Source organism: Tinamus guttatus, unplaced genomic scaffold (genome assembly GCF_059628265.1).
Source record: "Tinamus guttatus ecotype Peru unplaced genomic scaffold, ASM5962826v1 Tinamus_guttatus_pri_ptg000104l, whole genome shotgun sequence".
Lineage (NCBI taxonomy): Eukaryota > Metazoa > Chordata > Aves > Tinamiformes > Tinamidae > Tinamus > Tinamus guttatus.
The window spans coordinates 463,166-485,919 of NW_028288638.1; the positions used below are offsets into that span (position 1 = coordinate 463,166).

General features: G+C 36.9%; 1 protein-coding gene across 1 annotated transcript in view; it reads right to left on the minus strand.

Moving 5' to 3' along the window:
- The window catches only part of LOC104565350 (contactin-associated protein-like 2), a 971,843-nt gene that overhangs the window by 347,139 nt on the left and 601,950 nt on the right, over positions 1–22,754 (minus strand). The window lies entirely within an intron of this gene.

Sequence of the window (22,754 nt, forward strand, 5' to 3'; positions counted from 1 at the left end):
CATGTCACAACAAAACCAACTCATTCCAATATCAGCATACTTGCACTTGCATACACGCACACAGAAAAAGATCTGTCTCTCTTTTTATTGTATTTTTAACTCAAGGAGACCTGACTGCTTCAAAGAATATCTGCAAAGGCCTTCTGTTTACCTTATATACAATGATGCCAATGGTGCCAAATGGTGACCAAAAAGAAGGAAGAATCATTGTTGCTGCAAAAAGAAACGGAAATGTCTTTTCATTGTTTTAACCATTTACACAGTGCCAGCTCTATGATGATGAACGCAGTGTAGGTTTTACAAAAAACTCTGTTTAAGTAAGATTTTCTTTAAGAAAAATTAGCTATGAAAACAAAAAAACTGCAATAAGTTTATTCCATTCATTTACCAGAACAAATCTCTGGTTTATATTCAGTATTAGAGAGACAAAACACCCAATTGCAAAAGATCAGTCACTACCTGCACAGCTATTATAAAAATGCTATTTTAATTTCTCCAGAGTTTCTTTTCTTTTTCCTTTGCAATGTATGCTACAGGACAAGTACAACCTTCACTCTTATCATTTTAATACAATATTGACACAAATACCAAGTTTAATATAACAAAAGGTTGATGTAGCTACCAGTATGTATTATTAAGATAACAAGGCAAGATTAATAAGGAAATAAGATTATTATATTCACCATGTATACTTTGCAATAATGAGAGGCTTATTAAATCCTTGAGATGATAGCTGGTTATTTGCCTTCCAGAAGAAAAAGCTTTCTCAGTCATTTGTTCATCATAAAACATACATTAAGCAGAATGTACAACTAACTGTATAAGGGTAATAAAGTTATAGTAGATTATTATCCTTAAAGCATATAGGCTATTTTATTAATGCTTTAATTTACTACCACCTTTCTTTCACCGTAAAATTTCGCTCTAATTAGTGCTTGTTCCATAAGTTTTGCTCAATGCAGTATCTCAGCAATCCCTGCTGCTTCACCTGCTCGTTATACAAGAGATTAGAAAGGAATGCCAAAATGTCACTGCTCAAGTCTCAAGTCTTCATTTATTTATTTATTTATATTGGAATGCTACTTGTAGCTCTTTTCTTCTTCTTGAATGATCTGCTTAAACTTATGTGTGACAGGTAATGTAGGAGTGCTCAGAACAGGGAAGAGGCATAACGCATGTTCAGTCATACTTCGGGTGTGCTGTAGTTAGAAAGTAATAAATATTTTAAGTTGTAGCAGAGGGTCTCCATTGGAATAACCTCTGGTCAGGCATCACAGGCATACACGCATGCCTCTCTATTCCCTGCGCGCTTTCTGTATACTAACGTACACCAAGAGAAAGCTTAAGCCTACTTTACTCTTACTAGCAGAGATTGTTTGGACTCTCACTTTCAGTTTCTTTTCTAATTGACTCTTATTTTCTTTCAGTTTTTTTTCTCCTGTCTTGACTTGATTTCAACTCGTGATTTCCCAATACATTGCTGTCTTCCCACTCCCCGTTCATCTGAACACCTGCTTTTCCTATACAGTTTTCTCCCTTTCTCCTAGTTGGAGTTATGGTAAGTATTAACAATTCTAGCAGCATATCCAGCCAACTAAATATATTTCTCTAGGTCTGCTATTACCATCAGATATGCATCTTTTCTCTCTACATTTTATTACAATGAATATCCATGATCAGACAAAGGAATCTGTAATAATATCCTAAACATCTTTGTGGAACTCTAAGTTTTATTAGTGAGCGTGACACTGAATATCTGTACTTACAGGACATCCTCAAATGTGCATAATTTATTCACATCCTTGCAGTGAAGGAACAAGCACACAGGTAGATTAAGTCTTACAGGACTAATGCTCTGATGTAGCTCAGAAAAAGTGTTTCTGGATCAAGGACAAAGCAAACCACATGAATCAGCATTTACAAATGTGACCTGGTGAAATTAAACCAAGGTTTTGTCATTTATTTGGATTTGTCCAACAGATAAGTCAGTCAAGCTTTGAAAGCCTATTACAAAATCCACAGTCATTCTATAAAGCTGCTCTGAAACAGGATTTCCTCAGCTAGGTATCCCTAGTAAGTACCTGTGGTTTCTGTATACTATATCCAGTTCTATAAAATAAAGCTAAAAAGCAAATAATGAAAGGTTTACCTTCTGCTGAGACAATTCACAAGTTCCAAGTTTCAAAGGAAAATGTCTCAAGGCTGGAAAAATTATTTCTTACTCTCTTCAATGATCACCGTAACAACTGCAAATTTCCGTGTTTCATGGCAAGATAATTTTCACAGTGTAAATTAAAATCTTGCTCTCTGGTGGTCAGATTATGAGTTTGGCAACCAAGTCATACTAATTGCACACTGTGGCATGGTACAGAACACTTTTTTGGTATAAAATCATGCAACAAAACTATATTTAAAACAGCAATAGATTAATCAAGATCTGTTAAGTAGTCTGCACTTAACTTTTGGACATTCACAAACCTTAAGTTTGATTGCAAGCTTTCCACTTATGAAATAAGAGATTTGACCAAGTCAAACCCACTTAAGAATTTATCATATCTTAGTTGAGTCAGTCTATAATGCATGAGAAGTTTAAAGCTTCAAATTAGAAATATGGGAAACTACAATTTAAAAACTAGAGATTAGTATTTCTCTAACAATTCAAACCAAAAGATGAGCAATAAAAAGTGAAACAAATGTGAAAGCAGAAAACTGCATGGCATGGTTTACTACTCCAATCTATCAGATACTGCATTGAACTTACTAAACAATCCTTAAAATTTGGATCACATCTTCAAATTGCTATTAGCAGTACTCACAATTAATGTCTCCTGATAGCTTTTAAGAGGGTGCTCATCAATTGCTTTTTTTGCCTAAAAATAGAAAGTCTGCAAAGTATTAGACGTTTATTTGTGAATGATGGCTCTCAATTATTTAAATAGATGATACATTTCCTTCAGCTATATGATAGGTGAGCAGGTGCCATCTCTTATTTGCACAACAAGCTATAGTGAAGGACTGAAGTGTGACTTGTTTCTGTCACAGAGGCACCACTTCTGCAACTACACACACATTTAGACCTTTGAGATGGAGACATCTGAGCAGCTTGGCACAAAGGAATCAATGGGCTAAGCTGGGTTAAAGTAACAAACTTAATTACTCTACAGGTTGAAAGAGAGGTGACGAGCCGGGAACCCAAGTCCTTCGTGGAGGCAAGCCGAAGGGGTTCCTATTACACAAATAAAAGCATATTTTGAAAAGCTTAAATGGGAGAATATCAAAACAAAAATCAGTTCAGAGAGAGCTTTGCGGCAGTGTGTAATGGCAACAGGTCCAGGCTGAAACTGTTATCACCCATGTTGAGGATTTATTGGATTTATATTGTTTTAAAAATAAGAGTCTAGTTATCTTCCAAAAGACTGTTTACCCTAAATTTCGTTCTTCCTTCAGAAGAATTCTTCCTCCTTTCCATAAATTTCATTACATTTTGGTAGTGGTGATGGTGGTGGGGAACGGGTATTCTCATTTGAACCAGAAAACTATTGCTCCATATAGCATGTCGAAGCAGTACAGAATCACCATCCGAATTAGAGCTATCAAGTGGATCCTGAGGACATGATTACCTTCCATTTTGCCCTCTGTGTAGTACTGTGCATCTGTGAAAAACACCTGTTAGGCGACTGTAGAGAACTGAGGGGAATTAACTGATATTCTTTGGTTGCAAAGCCAGCTCAAGAAATGAGTGCCTTTTATTCTTTCCCCCCTGCTATGGCTTTCACCCTACTTCTTTTTTTCTTTTTTTTTTTAATAGATGGTTATTTTAAAGTCTATTGTGTTCAGTGTTCTTATTTAAAATTCAATCTTTTACAAACAGTCCTATCAGCATTGCTAAGGAAGCCCAGAACCACAGAAGTAGAAACGAGTTGTAGAAACCTTGTTAATCAGTCACCAAAGAAAAGATATCTTGTAACTATAGTATCGAGTTCCTGATTTTCGAATATGATAATCTGGCAAAGACCATGTTAGTCTGATTCTCTTGTGAGCCTCCTCTTTCATTATACTAAGAGCCTCTTAGCAGTTCTGGATCCTCCCAGCACTGTCAAACATACTAAAGCTGTAACTTCACAACATGTTACCAATCAGAGGAGATAAATCAGTTACCAAAACCTGCTTGAAGTTTGTAAGTCACTGAAAAGGATCTTTATAGTGAGTCACTAGAGTTGCAAAGATAGGTCACATTTAAATTATGAATGAATACATTATTTATATTGGAGCAGCTGTAACTCAGAAATCACAGCTACAAACAGGAGAAAGGTCTATGCAAGAGCACAGAAATTATACTGCAATTTTCTCGGCTACAAAGATAAATTATTTTGGAGCAATACATAGCATAAATAGTGGTGCTCCACAAATAAGCTATCCCTGAATTATAGGGGAACAGCAGAAAATGCTACAAATTACAGTGAAAAAGTGTGGTTTACAAGGTAATGACAGTTCTTACAGACAGAAGAATGCATGGTTCCCAGTAGGTTACAAACTACAATTTAAGCTTTTGGCTTCATTGACAAAACTTACTGCTAGAATTCTGAAGTAAAGAAAAGGCCATAAAAACACATAAAAGAAACACTAGGTATTACCAGGTTTAAATTGGAAATCTATGACTTAGGAAGAGTAAGGGTATCATGCACAAGATGGAAAAAGAATACTAGCATAGCAAACGTAATCTAGAAAAAGGCAGACAACAAAGTTAAATAAAGAATTTTGCTTTAAAATAATGTTCTTCTTTTCAGTGAAACTTATACTGAGATTCTGTTCACATTTCCCCATTAAGGGCATATGCAGTGTGTGTTTATCTGGTTTAAAATACATGAAACACAGTCCCGGTGCATAGTGGGATGCACAGGAGATTTTTCCAACCCTTCTTGCCCTAAAGAGATAACTGTCTTCTTCAATATGGACCCCAAGAATAGGCAAGCAAATAGACAAGAGGTATTTTTTCAGGTTCACTTTAAAAAAACGTAAGTATACAAGCATTTATATCGAATGATATTGCATCTCAGATCCAATAATATTCCCAAGTTTCAGTCATTAATACTTTTATTTGGAAAGGCAAGTTGCTGGGCAAATATTGCCCCACTGCTTCACTTGCTATGATTGCTTCCCATTGAATGTGAAATGTATCTGTACATGTTTTTTTTTTTGAATCGTGGTATTAAAAATGGCAAACTTCATAATAAGAGATCAGTTGTTCCTTTTCAGCAAATATGTTCCACTGCTTGTTTGCAGCACAAAAACTGTCAAAAAACTGTCTCAAACAGAGGGGCAAGCAAAACGGGGAAATAAAGTTAATCTAAGAATTTGAATCAGACTTTCAAAATCATTCCTACAAATGTCAAGATGGTCACAAGAGCTTACTGGGTTCACAGCGTAAGTGGAATTTGTCCCTTCTGCATATTTTTTCCTGAGTTTATTCACTGATGAATTTTAAGATGTGGTAAGACTTATAATTATTTTCCTCCCAGACTAGAAAAGAGGTTATTTCTCTCTGCAGGGAGGCACTCAAACAGAGGGTCTTCCAAGCTGACAGAATGTGTGAACCTGTTTGCAATGGATGGGTCTCTTGTGGTCCAAGATTCCTGTTAGATTAGAATTATTTTCTCTACAACCACCATTCACACAATCATTAAAAGGCTAACGTTTGGTAGTACTGGGGCAACCCAGTTGTCAGCCATGCGATCTGAGAGTTTGCACAAGGACTCTGATCTTAATCCTGTGATTAAATTCAATGAAAACAAGGCCAAATATTTTTAGTCAAACCCAAGATGCGCAATTAATTTTACCTTCACTGAAGTTGCAGATAGCAAAAATTTCAGAGACAGGAAGGGCTGTGGGCAAGTGAAAGGCACATGGGGAAATAAGTCTGGCAGATACTGGGGGTAGGACACACAGCTTAACTATGCTATCCTTACAACAAACACCGCAAGATCTTTAGCAGTCAGCAGAGATGACTACCTGAGTTGATTACTCAGATGATTACTCGCAAGAAGCATTAAAGATAAGTGAACATATGCTTTAAAATGTTAATGTCTCATTCTGACCTCTTCTTAGGCTGTTGTTCCTCTTAGATCCTAGTACATTTTAATTTCTTTCACATTCAGGAAGCTTCCTACAACCCTACACTTGCAACGGAGAGTTACAGAGCAGACAGAGTCAAAGGATCTTGGATTAGTTTTCAAATACACCATCCTACTAAAATCTGGGCCCAGAGCCTAATTAACGGACAGAGGCTTTATGTCTCTCTACAGCTCTCACCAGACTCTCTAGCCTGAGAATGTTTCCTGGCCACGCTGGTGCTCCTCCAGCGTGGTCCTGGTGTTCCAGTTCCAGGTGCTCCTCCTCCTGGTCCTGTGGGCAGGAGTCCCAAGAGGGGGGGGCTTCCACTCAAAGCTCTTGCAATGGCCCCACTCCCCATGGCAGTACCATGGACGGGGCCTCCTCTGTCACCTCACTTACACACGCCACCCTCAAACAGCCACAGGAAGGCTGCACCATGCGCACCGCTACTGTCTGCCACACAACCTGCGCAAAGGGCAGGCCACATCCATTCCACCTTTGGCACATTTTAAGCTCTATACTACCTGCTCATGCTCCTCCCTCCTCCCTTTTTTTGCCCTGAAAGACTTGCATTTTTATGCATAAATAAAAATATGGTTAGCTTTGATATATATAAATCTGAAGTATCTCTATTACATGTTTTATTTTTATTTTTTTTCATAACAACAGGAACACCTTGGAAGAAGAAAATCTACTTATATATCATTAAATATCATTCCACAAAGAAAGAAACAGTTCACCTGGCTGACGTCTGCATTGAAAAATATTGAGACCATTGCATTTGAGCACACCACATAGAATATAGAAAACAGAAATAAATGAGTATCCTAAGACCACATCCCTCTCTTTTTTTTTTATTTTGAGCATTCCCATTTATCACTACTCCTTTGCAACATTTTCTAGATCCAGGATAAGACAGTGCAATGCAGGATTTGACACTTATCCACAGAACTCGAAAAAGCAGAAACATATTAGAGTTTTCTGCATGAATTTCTGATCATATAACTACATTTAATTTTTATCTTTGCATTAATTTCTATCCTTTTAAAAGTAAGAAGCTGAAAATGCACTGTGCCTATATTACTTTAAGCCATTGAAATCAGACTAAATATGGTACTTAGTAGGGAAAATTAAAGTAGCTCCTTAAAAATTCTCCTGTCCATTACAAAAGAAATCATTCTGTGACAGCTTAGAAGTATATTACACACAAGACCTTGCAGCAAGGAGCAATCTCAGATAACTTCTCTCTAGGAGGATGATTAGTTCAGACACACTGAGGAAGTAATAGATGCCAGAATTGATGGGCCTTGGTACCATCTGCAGCTCTGGAGGAGGAAGAGGCAAAAAAGAAGCCACTTACCTACAGGTGCTTTTCTGTAGGGTGAAGCTAGGCCAGCAAGCTATCAGTACATATATCTACACAATCAATCATCCACCTAGCTCCCACCTTCTGTAGCAGGTTAGCCAGAGGACAACATACCATAGCTCTCATGGATGCTTGTTCCTCTCATCATGAGGGATTTTCTTCTCCTTTGATGGAAGGATACTGATTAGATCCAAACTGATTTGGATGGTGTTGTGAGAACAAATACAAGGACAACAGATGGTACCACCTCTAGTTAAATTTCATGCTCTTTCATTCAGATCTGAAGAGTGCTGGGAAGTTGCTTCTCAGTATATACCAGATAGACCTTGGCCTCTTTAGCTGAAAATCAGCAGGGAAATTTTGAGGCCAACATTAACGTTGATAAATGCCTTCAATTTTAGAGGACCGGAATATTCCTTGTGCCCAAAAAATATTTTCTGAGCAATCTCTCATGTCAACTTTTGGTTTACTGAACAAATGAAAATAAGGGTGAATGTGATTGATTAGCTGTATATCTTCCTTTAAAAATGCGCTCCCTGGCTGAATGGAAACTAGGAGATCAAACCAACGTAGGAACAAACAAAAGACACTGGTATGCTATAAAAAGGCAACTAGGAAATTAAGAAAACAATTAGGAGAATATAGTAAGGTCCTGGCAGTGCCTTCTATTGATACCATAGAAGACTTTGTCATACTTTGTACCCTCAGCGTAATTTTGGAATTACACCGTTCTGAATTTCCTAGTGATAGCATTCTTAGCAATAACGGATTTCTCCTACCTGTGGCTGGTTGCCACACTTTTCCTTTACTATAAGAATCTGCAGATTTTTGCTTTTTCTACAACGAATCTCCACAACCAAACTAATTATTTCAATATGCTGTCAAGAGGACATCCTGGAAAAGTATTTGTAAAAATTGCTTATTATAGAATGCAGAAGCTTATTTTGGAAGTGGGAGAAGTTATGAAGTGGTATAAAGCTCAGGAAAACAAATAGCTCCATTTCTGTACAACAGAGGGCAACAAATTAGTTATTCTCTCCCTAAAAAATGATCTTTGAAAGACTTTCTGAAACTAGACTTATTATAGAACGAGTTGAGAATTCTTGACTTTGAAAGCAACATTATGCCAGTGGAGATACCTATGGTGTCCTGCATTTTGAATACAGCAAGCATCTCTTGCTACCTCATCTCAAAGAATAATTAGAGGTTAAAAGGACTCTGAAGAAGAGAGCTAAGCAACAGCACAGCGCAAGCCTATAAAATGAATGGCATGGCAAACTGGAACTAGGAAAGAATACACATCAGACTTACCATACTACAAGTAAAGAGAAACCAGTACAACTGTTAGGCAGCAAGGTCAAGACAACAAAAAAGTCCTTATCACACTACTCAGTTGTAGAGATCACTAACATTGGATTTCAAGGGGGTAAAGAATAGAAGGTTCCAAATAGAGTAAAAAAGATCAGAGAAGATAAACTCAGATGCAGACTCTGGTTCATGAATTTTTTAAACTATTGATGACATGAAAGTAGGTCAGGGAAATACTATCCTGCTACTTGAATGTTTTTTCCTAATCATCTGTTGGATACCGGTGTTGTAGCCTCTCGTTATTACCTGCTCTGCTATTGGTGGGCACAGCCTCAGAAATACTCTTTGAGCAAACTGCCAGAATTCACCATAGCAAACTTCAGGTCATAGGATATGACTTTTTTAATTGGTCAAACACTTAATTAACCATTAGATAATTTAAAAAACAAGAACAACAACAAAAATAAACAGCAAGCACAAGTGGCTGGTTATTTTCCAAACCTTTCTGAGGGATGTAGTTTGTTTTAATTACATCCTAAATTGGTAGAAAGAGATCTGTTACTGAGATGATGGGTGCCTCTGTAAAGCTTTACATGTGCAATTACACTCATTTTTGCCTTCAGATCCAAAATACACGGCAACAGTCTCACACACACTCTGATTTCATTACTAACCTGCTTGTCTATTAGTAACTGCCCTCTACAAAGCCTAGATCTAGAGTTTGAAGAAGTATATGGTTCATTAAGTACTCATATTTCTTAAAATTTTCCTTGATTTTTTATGGCTCAGCAAGCACACTACCAGCTGCCAAAATGCTTTCAAATTCCCCTTAATAGAACTGTCGGCAGAGTTTTAACATGTGAAGATTGCTTGGTTCTTTAAATGTTCTATGTCACAATAATTCATTTGGCAGTTGGCACTGGCACATTTTTTCAAAAATACATTGAGCACTTCCCACTGAAAACAGAGTAAAAGCGCATTATTTGTACCTAACCTTCACCTCCCTTCACACCAAATTGTTTTTTTCCCATGAAAAGAGAGCCTCTAACAAGACCATGTACCTTCTCCTCATCACAGAAAGGTGAAACAAGAATAAGCGAGAGCCTCACATAACTCACTGATGGAGCAGACAGCATAGTCACAGAAAACAAGTACAAGGCTGAGAGAATAAAAGCACTATTTCATTGTACTGGAGATAGCTGCCAGGTCAAAGAGGGAGAGAATAAAGTAACTATCAGATTTGACTAAAAGAAGGAACTAAAGGCCTTGGAAAAGACTCAGTGTGATATAACTCCCTCCTCCTTTTTTTTTTTTTTTTTTTTTTAGTATTTATAATTGTCTTTTGGATGCTCTGGATTCCCTTTGACTTCAATGAAGCATGTAAAACAATGGGAACATAGAGCAGGATTTTATATACTGTTTATACTGACTGCAATGAAAATCTAGGGAAAACAAGTGTGTATGATTCTGTGGTGTGAAAATACTCCTCACCCTGCACGGATTGTCAAAAGCTTTAGCTGGACTGGAAGGAGACCATGATGAAACTGTGGAGGAGGAATTACAGGCAAGTTTTGTAAAACTTCCCTTATTACACACAGCCTGCCTGACAAATGCTGAAATGTAAGTTCATAAGAATTTAATATCTTCTTCTCTCATCTAAGACAGTCTTCAGAAATTTCAGGCACTGAAAATCAATACATATTAGCTAGTGCCAGTGTGCTCAATACTAACAGCGTTCAAAATGACTCAAGAGATTTCAAAAAGTTTTAAAACGTGAGAAAGTGCCTTGTATATGGACAGTATGCACTATCCCAAGGGTAGAACACAGAAGGCATTACACTGTTAATGACATTTAGAAATAAAATATAGGAAGTTGTGAAATTCAGAGCATCAGGTAGATTTAACCACCGAGCAAAACAGATTATGCATATTGTATATTTGTCATATGTAAATACAGAATAGGCTGGGTAGAATGAGAGAGATCATGCAGTGCAGATGTGATATATACAATTTTTAAATAATAACAAGAGAACTAGAAGATTATATATCTTTCAGTAGAACTGAATATGATGAAATCTGGATATTTTATCATCAACATTACAAATGTCATCCACAGCATATCAGCATTAATTTGAACATAAAGTTATGACGCACTTGGTGCCTAACGGCACCAAGATCATTATGAAGACAGATGCTGGGCCGAGGGCACATTTAATTAGATTAGCTTGCTACATTACTGAATGAGTTACTATTTCTACTTGCTCTGACTAACAAATAGCTTTAAAATGCTGTTAACCACCCATTTTTTTATGTTGCTTTTAGGAAATGCTGCACTCATTTTTCATCCCCTAGCACATACATCCCTTAACTTAGGTACTAGAATCTGCCCTTTAAATAGGCTGGCTTAGTGATAGCAAATGTGAAAAGGATAGGGAAAGATGTCTCAAAATCAGCCTGCATTTCCATTAGGATTAAAAATGAGGGACAGAATTGCTCTGTTCATGATAAATTTTGTCAGACAATATGCTTAGCAATTATCTTCAGGAAAGATGATGGTGAATTCTAGTTACAGAACACAGAAATTTCCATTTCCTTGCTGCTGCTTTCCATCTACTTATATACTTTCCTGCTTCCCTACCTTTAGACATTTGCAAATATAACTTGGAACATAATGTTTCCATGCTGGGTTAGACTAAAGGTCCACCTGGTGCATAATCCTGTCTCCTGCAGTGGCTGGTTGCACTGCTCTGCTGTGAGAAAGAGATACGACAGGAAGGGCGTGTAGTAGAGTTACCACTTCCAGTCAGTTACAACTGACAATTTCATCATTGAAGGCAGTCTCCAGCCACTGTAGATATTATAGCATTAACATGAAAAATTCAAGATGGACACACACACACACAAAACTCTCAAATATTCACTTTAACAATCAAATACATTACATTATGCATTTACTGGACAACATTTTCATTCTTTTTGACTTTAGAGGAAGTTTGTCCAATGTAAAAGAGTAGGTGCAGGAAAACACTGCTTGGTATAATGCACGTATGCTCACCAGCAGTTCTGCCAGCATTCCTTCGGTTTCAAGAAGCCTTTTTTCATTCTCATGTCAGAAAAACAGATAAGGCTAATAGGTGATGTATTTTCCTAAGCATGCTTTTGAGCCTGGTAATACTGCCTTTTGAAATATGGAGCAGATTCTCTGAAGTCATACAAATAATAGTTTACCAGAGACCTTCAAAAAGGTGGTGGATGCCCTTGCCTTTGGTTATATTTTCTTGTCTGTGTCGGATAGGAAATAAAAATAATTGCTCTGTAAAATAGGTGATCAAAACAAAATCAAAAACAAAAAGTCCTACTACCGCCACCATCATTGCTCTTTTTTGAAGAGCAATGAAACAGTCTGAATCTCATGGACCTAGATGATAAGTCAAGCAATGTTCTAGAAAGGGTAATGCACAAAAATTGCAGCCATTGCCATACATATTTTTGTAAATTTTCTAGACAAGATGTGCACTTTTGTGTCAGTTGCAGGCAGGTTTATTTTTTTCAGTTTTCCTCTTGATATCTGAAGAATTGATAACTACTACTAGAAAGTAATTATTGCTATTTAATCTTGTTTTGAACCTAGGTCAGGGTAGCAGAGCATTAATTTCTATCAGGAAATTTTATCCAAATGCTGCTAACCCTTACGCTCTTTTTGACCTTCATTTCTTACTCTGTATTGTTACAGATGCCAGCTTTATCAGTATCTTTAGCCAAGAGTTGTTTTTAAGCCGTTATTTCAGTGCTATGATTCAGCAACTTAGCTTTGTCAGGAAGCTTTTCTGGTCTGTGTATCAATAGATTTTGTCCAGATCCCTGAACAAGTAGAAATCAGTTAGAAAAAATCCTGAGTGCTGAAAACACAGCAAAGATTGAAGTTTATTCTAAAAAATGCATTCTGATTCTGATTCAGCTATAAAAAACCATCACCCTCCTTGCTCGTTTGTTTCCTTCCCTCCCAATTTCCTGACAAGTCTATGTAAGTCCACAGCAAAACTGCAGGATTACCTTTGAAGGTAATCACAGATCTTTCTAGTCAGAGCAGATTTTGTCCTCATTTTTGGTTGTATTATACTACTGACTTGAATGGAGTTATCCCATGATATTCCACATTATTTGAGAAGGGAATCCATTTCTCATGTTTATATCAATGTTTTTACACTAGACACTGGCAAGAATTTTATAATTGTCAAATTAAAAAAACAGCAAAATAGGATTTGTTTTTTCTCACATGCAACTGCTATGAAGCTTCTGAAAAGATTTTAAACAGCAATTTCATTCAAGATGAGGAATCATTTATAAATGAATTAATTGAAAAATCTTACTTGTGCCCAGAGATTAGTTATTTCACACTTCCAAAAGCTTAACTTGATCATATGACCTTTACATTACAAAAGAAGAGTAAAACAGAAAGATATGCAATTTTTACACCATAGTATCCTATTTTTAAAAGCAGATGTGGTGAGATGTGTGCTCTAGGTGACCCTGCGTGTGCAGGGGGGTTGGACTAGATGACCTCTAGAGGTCTCTTCCAAGCTTAAGCATTCTATGGTTCTATGATTCTATGAACTAGGCCTTGATTTTTATACATACTGAACATTTACAGTTCTTCTTGACTTCAGGTGGCATTATAACCGTTCGGTGCATTTGAACAAGGTGGCTCTCACCACTGTATTATTTAAAATACATATTTGAAAGAAACCTTATCTGTTACTAAGATGTTTAATATTAAAATTTAAGATGAATCCAATTTGCTTACGTCTAGTAGAGTAGGAAAACAGTTTTGAATGGATAGAAGAACTCATAAATGTAACAAAGCTGAAAACCGTGTAAAAACATTTTTAAAATTAAAGCTACTACCAGTTGCACTGCCAGTGCTGTTCTGTTTACTTGGATAACTATGAATCTGCCTCTGAGTATTTTGGATTATTACTGAACACTACCATAATCCTCACTATAAGGAATGGAGTAAATACATTCATCATACATATGACAAGAAGACAGCTTTGAACTCTGTGATTTGTGTGCATCATTTATATAATTATTGCCCGAATTCCTTGGGCCCTTGCAGGAAAAGAGATGGAAGACAGAAAGAGAGCATCCCTTCTGCCCCTTGACACCTTTTAAGGTGAGAATGTACTTATATATCATCTGTAACTGCGAATTACTTAGTGACTGGATGTGAGTCGTCAATCATGTTTCATATAGCATAGAACTTGAATAACACATGATAGAATGTGGCAGAATTTATGTAAATTAATGAAACACAGAAGTAACTGTAAACAGACCATATGGCGAATAGGATGTGGAGTGTGCGCTTCTATGAGAGGTCTGAGTAGATCAACAAAAATTTGGTCAGAAATTTATAACAAAGAATATCTGAAAAGAATAATCAACAATATAGAATTTAGATATGTATCAGACTAGTAACATAAAATTTGTATTTTCTTAAGTTAACAGCCTGAAGGTGAACAGTTACATGTTACACATACCTGAACACTGAACATGGTTAGGAGCCGTGGGTTTGTGGCTGGGTTTCCTGCTCTGTTTTGAAGTCTTGCAATCCATATTAATGAAGACTGCTTCTGTAAATTCTATCTGAATTCTATTTGAATATGGCAATTATATTGGAATCTTATGGGACAGCTGCACCAACAAAAGTGTCTAGTAACATCACTGAAGTAGTATGACTCTCCTCAACCCTCTGGGAGTAGTGTAAGGAAACGTGTCTCCCACCTCACTAACCTTTGCTCTCCAGGAGATCCAACACAGCTGAGGAGATCAAGAGCTTTCACTGTCTTTGCGGGATTTCTGAAGGCCCGTGGTCATGATGTGAGCAACACAGATCTAGGTGAAAGGGCAGAAGGACCGCTGACTAGGGGATAAGGAATTCCACCGACAGTCAGATAAGGAGTAAAAGAGTTGAGACAAACAAGTAGAGGGGGACGGTCGTTAAACGTAAGGACGCGTGGACACTGCTAGTTAGCCTATCACACTGTATAGTTAGACGCGTGGATGCGGGGTCTTAACCAATCATTGTAAAGAAGCACTCGCGTGTTCGGGGAAGCCTTGCATATAAGCGCGCTTGGAACCCTGAATAAACTGGCACTGCTTGATCACATTGATTGTGTCCGTGGTGTCTGAGACCCTTGCGTCAACATGTCTTCATTAGACAGAGAAGGCTGCAACCCCATGAAGAAGCGGCGATGGAGGGTTTTGCCTTTTCAGGGTCAGAGCTCTTCATCTCTCAGGCAAAGGCAGCCTAGTCCTGTCAGAAGCTCTGCTCAGCTGGCAGGTCAGACAGCAAGCCATCACTTAGTGGAGGCTGGGTGATGAGGAAGGGGAGTCCTGCCTGGGTACTAAGGCAGTAGTAGTAAGAGCTAGTGCTAACATGACCTTGGGCTGCACAGGGCTGTGACCAACTGAAAAGACCCTTCAAAGGACTTCAGCACTGATCCAGTCCCTGTGTACCTGCTCTGCTCTGGCTTTTGCTGGGAAGCAGCATGGGCAGGCAGAATGAAGTTGCTCTGTAGAAAGGGGACAAGACTGGAATACAAAAGAGGAGGTCGTGATGAGCAGGGCCCAGTGAGCAGGGCTGGATCGCAGGTCCTTGAAGGATCCCAAGATGGACCACGAACGCAAGGGCAGTTTTGCTGTTTAGTAAATTTTGGCATATGCAAGAGGGAAAGCTGCAGTGAGACCACTGGATATTATCTATAGTGAGACCGCTAGCTGCTAAAGAAACTGAATTCATTCCTCCAAACTCTTGTGTATAGGTAACATTTAGTCAGGCAACCGTCAGTTGTCGGTGAATACTTCCCTTTTTGAAACCTTGCTGTTGAAGATCACAGCAAAGAGATGAACAAAGGTTCATAAGCAGAGGGAAAACAACTTCCCAAGAAAACATACAGACAACTGTGGTTTTGTACCAACTAACCTCTGGGATCTGCTTTGCTTCAAATACAGTCAAAAAGAACATTTTCATGAGCTTCTCAAAATTATGCATAAAAATGCTTCTTTAGGTCCAGGATTCAGTTCACATGGGACTCAGAAAAAAATTACAAGTACTTACTAAAAGAAGAAATGGGCAAAACAATGAAATCCTGAGCTCAGTGAGGTTAGTAACACCAGAATTTGCTGAGCATTTCTCAGCTTCCCTATCTTTTCCCTTTTAGCCAACATAAACCTGTTAATTCACCATTATTTGTCCATGTTTGGTTTCTTACATAAAAGTCCTACTGTTTTTTTTTTAATAGGCTGCATTCTAAACTTTCATCCTCGTCTCTTAGATTTGAGGAATGTAATGTACAATGTCACTGATAAAATCAAAATTGTTACATGCAGTTGAATACCAAGGACCAAATAGAAAGTTCCTATTAGTTGGATAAGGTTGTTTTTTTTCCTTGGGGACTGTAAGTAGGGAAATACTTCATCACTTCATTTTAAAAACAAATGCAATAACCCACATTTTTAATAGTTGTCACAGCTCTCAGGTTATGTTAAATAACAATAATCAGTCAGTGATCTAACTCACCCTGATAAATCTTGTTCATTTTTTCCTTCTGTTTTAGCAGAGTTTTGTGGATATTAAAATTGTTACTAGCTACCCTTAGGCAGTTAATAATACCCAAAGGCATCTTCCTTAGCTGTAGTTTGAGGCTTTAGAAGAAAGTAAACAGAGCTGCAAAATCTATAACAGAGAAAAAAAAAATCTGTCATTGGGAGGTACTTCAATCCATGAGACATATGCTGGAGGTCTCATGCTGCCATCGGTAAAACAGCCTTAATGTTCCTAAGAATTCTGCACACACATTTCCTAGCAGAAACACATTGCTCAAGGCCGTGAGACAGTGTTTTGAAAGCTAAATGCATCTCTGGACTAAAGCTGATGCTTTTCGCTATGATTATAGCATAATTCCATGTGTTGCTACCAAAAGGATATAGCCCCAACTGTAATATAAGCAGACACTGAGACTTGATAAGATCTGTTTTCCACACATGTGAGTATGAGCACACCTAAATGAGAAGCACTGGTACTGCAAGATTTTCTAGGCTAGGTGGAAGGGGCTAGGCTGCCCCTTGCATCACAGATCATTCAGGGAGGATGGAGAGAGTACAAGCTATGCTTATCAAAGTTAGATAAGATATATTGAGGTAAACCATAACTATATTGAGCATATCACACTACAGCAGAAAGCTAAAACTAAAATATAAAGCAGAAAAAGCGTGAATTGAATCATCATTATTCTTTAGGATCTACGCAGAAGCATGATCATTTACATTACAATAATAACAATATATTTTCTATTGATTAATAGCTTCAGTGATGTGAAACAAAAATTATTACAGATATCATTATTTTTTTAGATAAACTGCATCCAGGAGCTTTAAAAGAATTGGCTGTGAGGTCATCAAACTGTTAATGCTAATTTTAAAGAAATATTAAAACTGCACTGGAGGTCTGAAAAAGAGCCAGTATTAGGTCAACATTTGAAAAGGGTAATTGAGATGACCTGAGAAACTAGAGGCAGCTGAGCTTGAAATAAATCCTATCGAAAGGACAGGAATAGCAATATGAGGTAAATTCAACCTGAAAAATGGTAATATTCTAATAAATATAGCTCATGAAAGTCCAAAATCCAACAAGGTTCATACACACAAATCTAGTTAAGAGAAGTGAATGTGTCATCATAATATAAGGCCAAAGTTTAGCTTAGTTATCTAGGATATCCTTTAAGAAAAAGACTCAAGTTACTACTCAAAGGATTCTATGAGAGATCTGAGTAGATCTGTTATCTATTTGGATGTTGATCATTAATAAATTCCCAAGCACTCTGTTAGAAAAGAGGTTCATATTATTTGGGGACTGTAACTCAAATAGGGCTTTAATAAAGCAACATATAAAACTAACATGTGATGACAGAGCTCATGGAGCAGAAAAGAGATCTGTGTTTCCCTTTATCAGCTTAGTATCAAGTGATGTAACAGTAGCAGTTGTAAACCAAAGCATATGAAGTTCCTGGAAATATTAATTATGCAGAAGTGTTGTTCATAATTTTTTATGACTCCATGAATATCTTTCAAATGATAAATAAGAACTGGGAAAGGATGCTATAAAAACTGACCTAGAATTCTTGGTAAAATGAGCACACCTGAACAAATCTTAATTTAAAAGGTACAGTACCGTGGAATTCAGTGATGGAAAAGCCCACAGGTAACTAACTAAAAATTGAGATCCAAGATTAATATTGTTTGCATGAGGGGGAATGGAGAACAATTATCTGAACATATAGAAGGCCATCTATGCCTTGAAATCATTGAGTTAAGATTGCTTTTTTTTTAAAAAAAAAAAAAAGAAAAAAAAAAGGAAAATGGGGAAAAAAGCATTGCTGTTGAAGAATTCATTTTGTAAGATATTTTATCTTCTGTAATGCAATGCCAGGCAGTTGGGCTGAATGACCTCAGTGGATCCTTCTATTCACAATCTATGACAATCTACCAGGATCATAATGAGTGACTTAAATTACTTGCAAATCCAAGGAGATCTGTGTTGGAAAATTTAGACAGAATATGTTAAATCTTGAAATAATATTGTCCCTAGTCAGGTTTTGAAGGCCAAGATGCAAAATCTTAGAAGCAAACACAGAAGGATCTATAGCATCAGCATATATATCTGAACAGATTGCTGGACATGAAAATACATTTTCTGGTAACCAGTCATTCACAGCTCTCAAAATCTGTGAGGTAAATGAAAGAATTATTTTCCTAAAGTACAGAAGAGCCATGTACTGAAAACTACAAATGGCAATTGCATTACTTTTCATCTTATTAAAAGCTATATTCTTGCTTTATTCAGAGATCCCATGAAGATATCATGGTATGTTTTTATCAGAGACTTCTATCATCATTTTTCTTCGATTGAAATAGTATCATTATTGCATTTTAGCAGACAGCATTTCATGTAACTGTATGAACTACATCAGCACAAAGGAATTAGACAGAGTGAAAGGCCTAAAAAAACACAACGTGAAAAGGGAACAGTGACCGAGAGGATGAGTGGCTTATGTGATCAGTACCTGTAAAAATATCGATTTTTTCATCTTCTAAGCATGAATCTAAAAGCGCACTATGAGAAAAGCATAAATCACTTTCATTTGGCCCTTATATTTAGAACTCCTCTTTTATAACATCGTAATAAAATAGCTGGGACCTTGCAAAATCACATGGCATAGCCTAATTCTCTCTTTATTCAATATTTGTTGAATGTCATTTCAAGAATCATGACAAATATGCATCATATAAAAGTAGTGAAATATCACTATTCTGTTATTTTCATTTCTGCCAATCATTTTTGGTGGCAAAAAACTTTTAAAAAGTTAATTCATTCCACACTGCTTCTGGCCTTTCCATCTGATCTCTGCTGAAAGGCTGTTCCTTCTAAAACCTAATCAGCCTAAATCTACTCTGCCATTTTCCTGTATTTTTATTTACCATAAAATTAAACTCAAGAGTTTTCTCTGTACTTACAGTTCATTCCTCCAGCGATCATGAATACTCTATGACCACTGTTCACATAATCAAACTAGCCATTAGAAGGATACTCAAACCACAGAGAAAACCATTTGTAGCCCCCTCCAACAAACATCTCCCCTGTAGCAGTGTCACCTTTCTCTTCTGCCACTGGAATACTCTTGAGAGTTAAAGTAGCCTCTTGCGCCCTATTCCAGTGACAGACTGTTTTTTTGAGATTATAGTAGGTGATCTAAAGGATCTAAAGGATCTCTGGATAAAGAGGTTTCTTATCCTCAAATGTCAGCACAGCAAGCTCCTAAGGGCTTGCTTTCTAGGTGCAGTATTCACAAGCTCTCCGTGCGCTCTGCCCAACTGCAGCTTTAATAGGAAGAACAGAGACATACAGAGTAGGCTGTTTTAGACAGACACAAAATTATAATATGCTGTACATAAAGCAACTTGCTCCCTGCTTTATGGCTTAAGTGTGGAGTGGAAGGGCCAAAATTTTGCTTCCTTTTGCCCTTGCTTGAACAAACAGCTATAGATTATATAACATTTCACTGAAGCAGAGGTCCCCCTTTCCCTGCTGTATACAACCCTCACTCCTCTGCCCCAAGGATTTACTATTTAACCATTTAAAGAGCTACGTGGCTCATGTGTCTGCCGAGTTTAAAATACAGTTTCCTATTTTCAAAGTCAATTTACTGTTCATGAATAAACGTGAATCAGCATTTTTATAGCTAAAATTCACTGCTACTCTCTATAACGAAAACAGTAAGCTCCATAACACAAGTAGCAGTATTGCCTAGCAAAGATGAAGAACTGCTTGCACAGTTTGACAAGCATTGCTTCCCCGAATCATCCAATACTGCTTTTTATGCCTTCAATCAGTTAACTTTTTACTTTTCCACCCATTTCTTGACTATTTCATTATTAACTTTTTTTTTTCTTTTTTTCATATTTAGGTAATACATTACTTATTTTAACAGATACTTATATTTTTTAAGTAAAAGTATTTCACATTAGAGTGATTAGTAGCTGCATTTTCCATTTCTGCTTGTAGTTTGGTGGAATAAAATAAATGAGCCCATCGGTACACATATGTTAGGATTAAATAATACATGATGAAAAAAAAAGGAGAGAGCATATTTTTCAAGGACAAAATTCTGCACGTTCAAACGAGTTTCTAACACCAAAGACTATCATTATACACTTATGTCAAATCAGGAACTTTCCTTCTTTCAAAACATAATTATATTGTTCAAAGACAACTGCTGTGTACTTTTGCAGGGCAATACAATGCGATTGTACTTTGCAGAGTACCTTTCATACAAATGGCATTATGAAATGTACCGCTGAGATAAATAATAGTTACACAGTCAAGTAACAAGCAATAGCAGAGAGAGAAAAATATTAAGCCATGAGAAATGGAGAAAAAAAAATACAGTCTACAAATTTTTAAAACACGCCAATAAAACAGAGATAAAGGCATTTCTGGGTGATAACTCCTATAGGGTAACAGGTTTCAGGACAGCTAAAGTAAGAACTAATAAATGAGAGAGATGAGATGGCTCCTATGTAAGCAGATGAAACAGAAGGAGTCACAGTCAAAGAAAAAAGACATCATTTATTTTCTGCCATTTTCTGAATAATTGTCATTTGGCCAGTGAAGCATGAATCGGTGAACATACTGACAACCACCAATGCAATACTAACTATGAAATACTAGGATGGTAAGTCCAAATAAATGCTCTCAATACTATACCACAAAACGAAAGTGTCAAAGGAGGTTATCTGACCAGACACAGGAACTCTCGATATTGTAACTGATCTTGAATGAAAACCAGAGGAAGCCACTGGAGGAAAGGGAATATGCTTGAAGACTTCTTACTATTTTCAGAGGTGTTGCAGGTCTCAGAATCAAACAATCAGATGCCAATGAAAGATCGGAAATGACAACTGCTAGTCTCTTGAGCAATGCTTCAGACGAGCAAATTTCATGCAGAAGGCGCAATACCATGTAGGAAAGATCTTGTCAGAGCATCAGTGCAAACTTATAATTTGGCATAAAAAAGTAAACAAACTGAAGAGAGGACAAAAAGAAACACCAGTAAATTCTAGAATATACTGTGCCAGTTCTGAGTCTGAGCAAAAAGTAATTTTATTTACTGATGTAATGATTATGGGAAGGTCAGTCTGTACAATGGCACTGAATTAATTTTTTGCTGGAGTTTTAGAGAAGCAACTGTACAGGAATAATAAGGCAAGACTAAGGTATATAGTACTGAAAAAATGCAGCAATTTTGGTATTGAAAAGACAGATCAATAGCTCTAGACATAGAAGAGAAAAGGCGCAGATATTGACTTTCAAATTGCCACAGAAAGAAACATTTTAGGAATTGGATTCTTTCTTTTCCCCAGAAGTCTATGCAGCTTGTGTGCGTGTTTTTTTTTAAAGGTAGGAAAGTGAAGAGGGAGATGAAAATATTAACTACCTTAACTAAAATTGCCAGTTAATTTGCAGAAAATGAAGTTAGCAGATAGAGTCTGTCCAAGGCTGTTCTGTGCATGTGTACACATTGACTGGCACTGTCAGCAGGAAGATGTCTAGACAACTCTTCAACCTCATAAGCTTTAGGAATTTGATCTGAAAAGGTATTTAGCATTTAGTAGAAATCCAGGAGGCTAGATCAGTAGTACTGCTGCAGAAGTAAGCATTTTAAGTGAAAACATAGAAGCTGTTAAAAACCGGGAGCCTGAGTAAAATTAGAATTTACAAAGACGGGAGAAGATGCAGTCAAAAGGATCAATGACACTAGAAGCTAGATAGCATTGCAGGTCTTCTCTTAATATTTTCTATCATATTTCATACTATTTGATTTGGTTCACATGTGAGTTTGCTTCTTTAGGACTACTTTAATCTGTGCATTAACCATCTGAAAATGCAAAAAAAAAAAAAAAAAAAAAAGGAAATACTGCATAGCATTTCAGTGTGGAGGCAAATTTTCCTTTTTGATGATGACATCAGTTATTTCAAAAATTAAACTCTGAAATCCAAATTAAGTGTTTCATAAAATTAAGTGTTTCATCAGGTCTATTCAAGGAAACATCTCCCATGGAATCCCTGGACAGTTAGCAGCAGTCCTTCTCTCACAGTCAAATCAACGTTGTTGAACAGTGTTTCACAGTGATTCCTTAGAAATGAGTGCTACGTAGACCCCTAACAGAATGAGGATGGATAGGTATAAAGCAAACGAATAAACTAACAAACTAACTTGTTTGAAGCAGTTTTTGAACAGTGATCTACAGTAGCTCCAAACATTGATTATATGGAATTTATACACTGTCATATAGATTAAGCACAACAATTGCAATGTTGTGACAAGAAAAATGCTAAGATGGACCAAAGAAA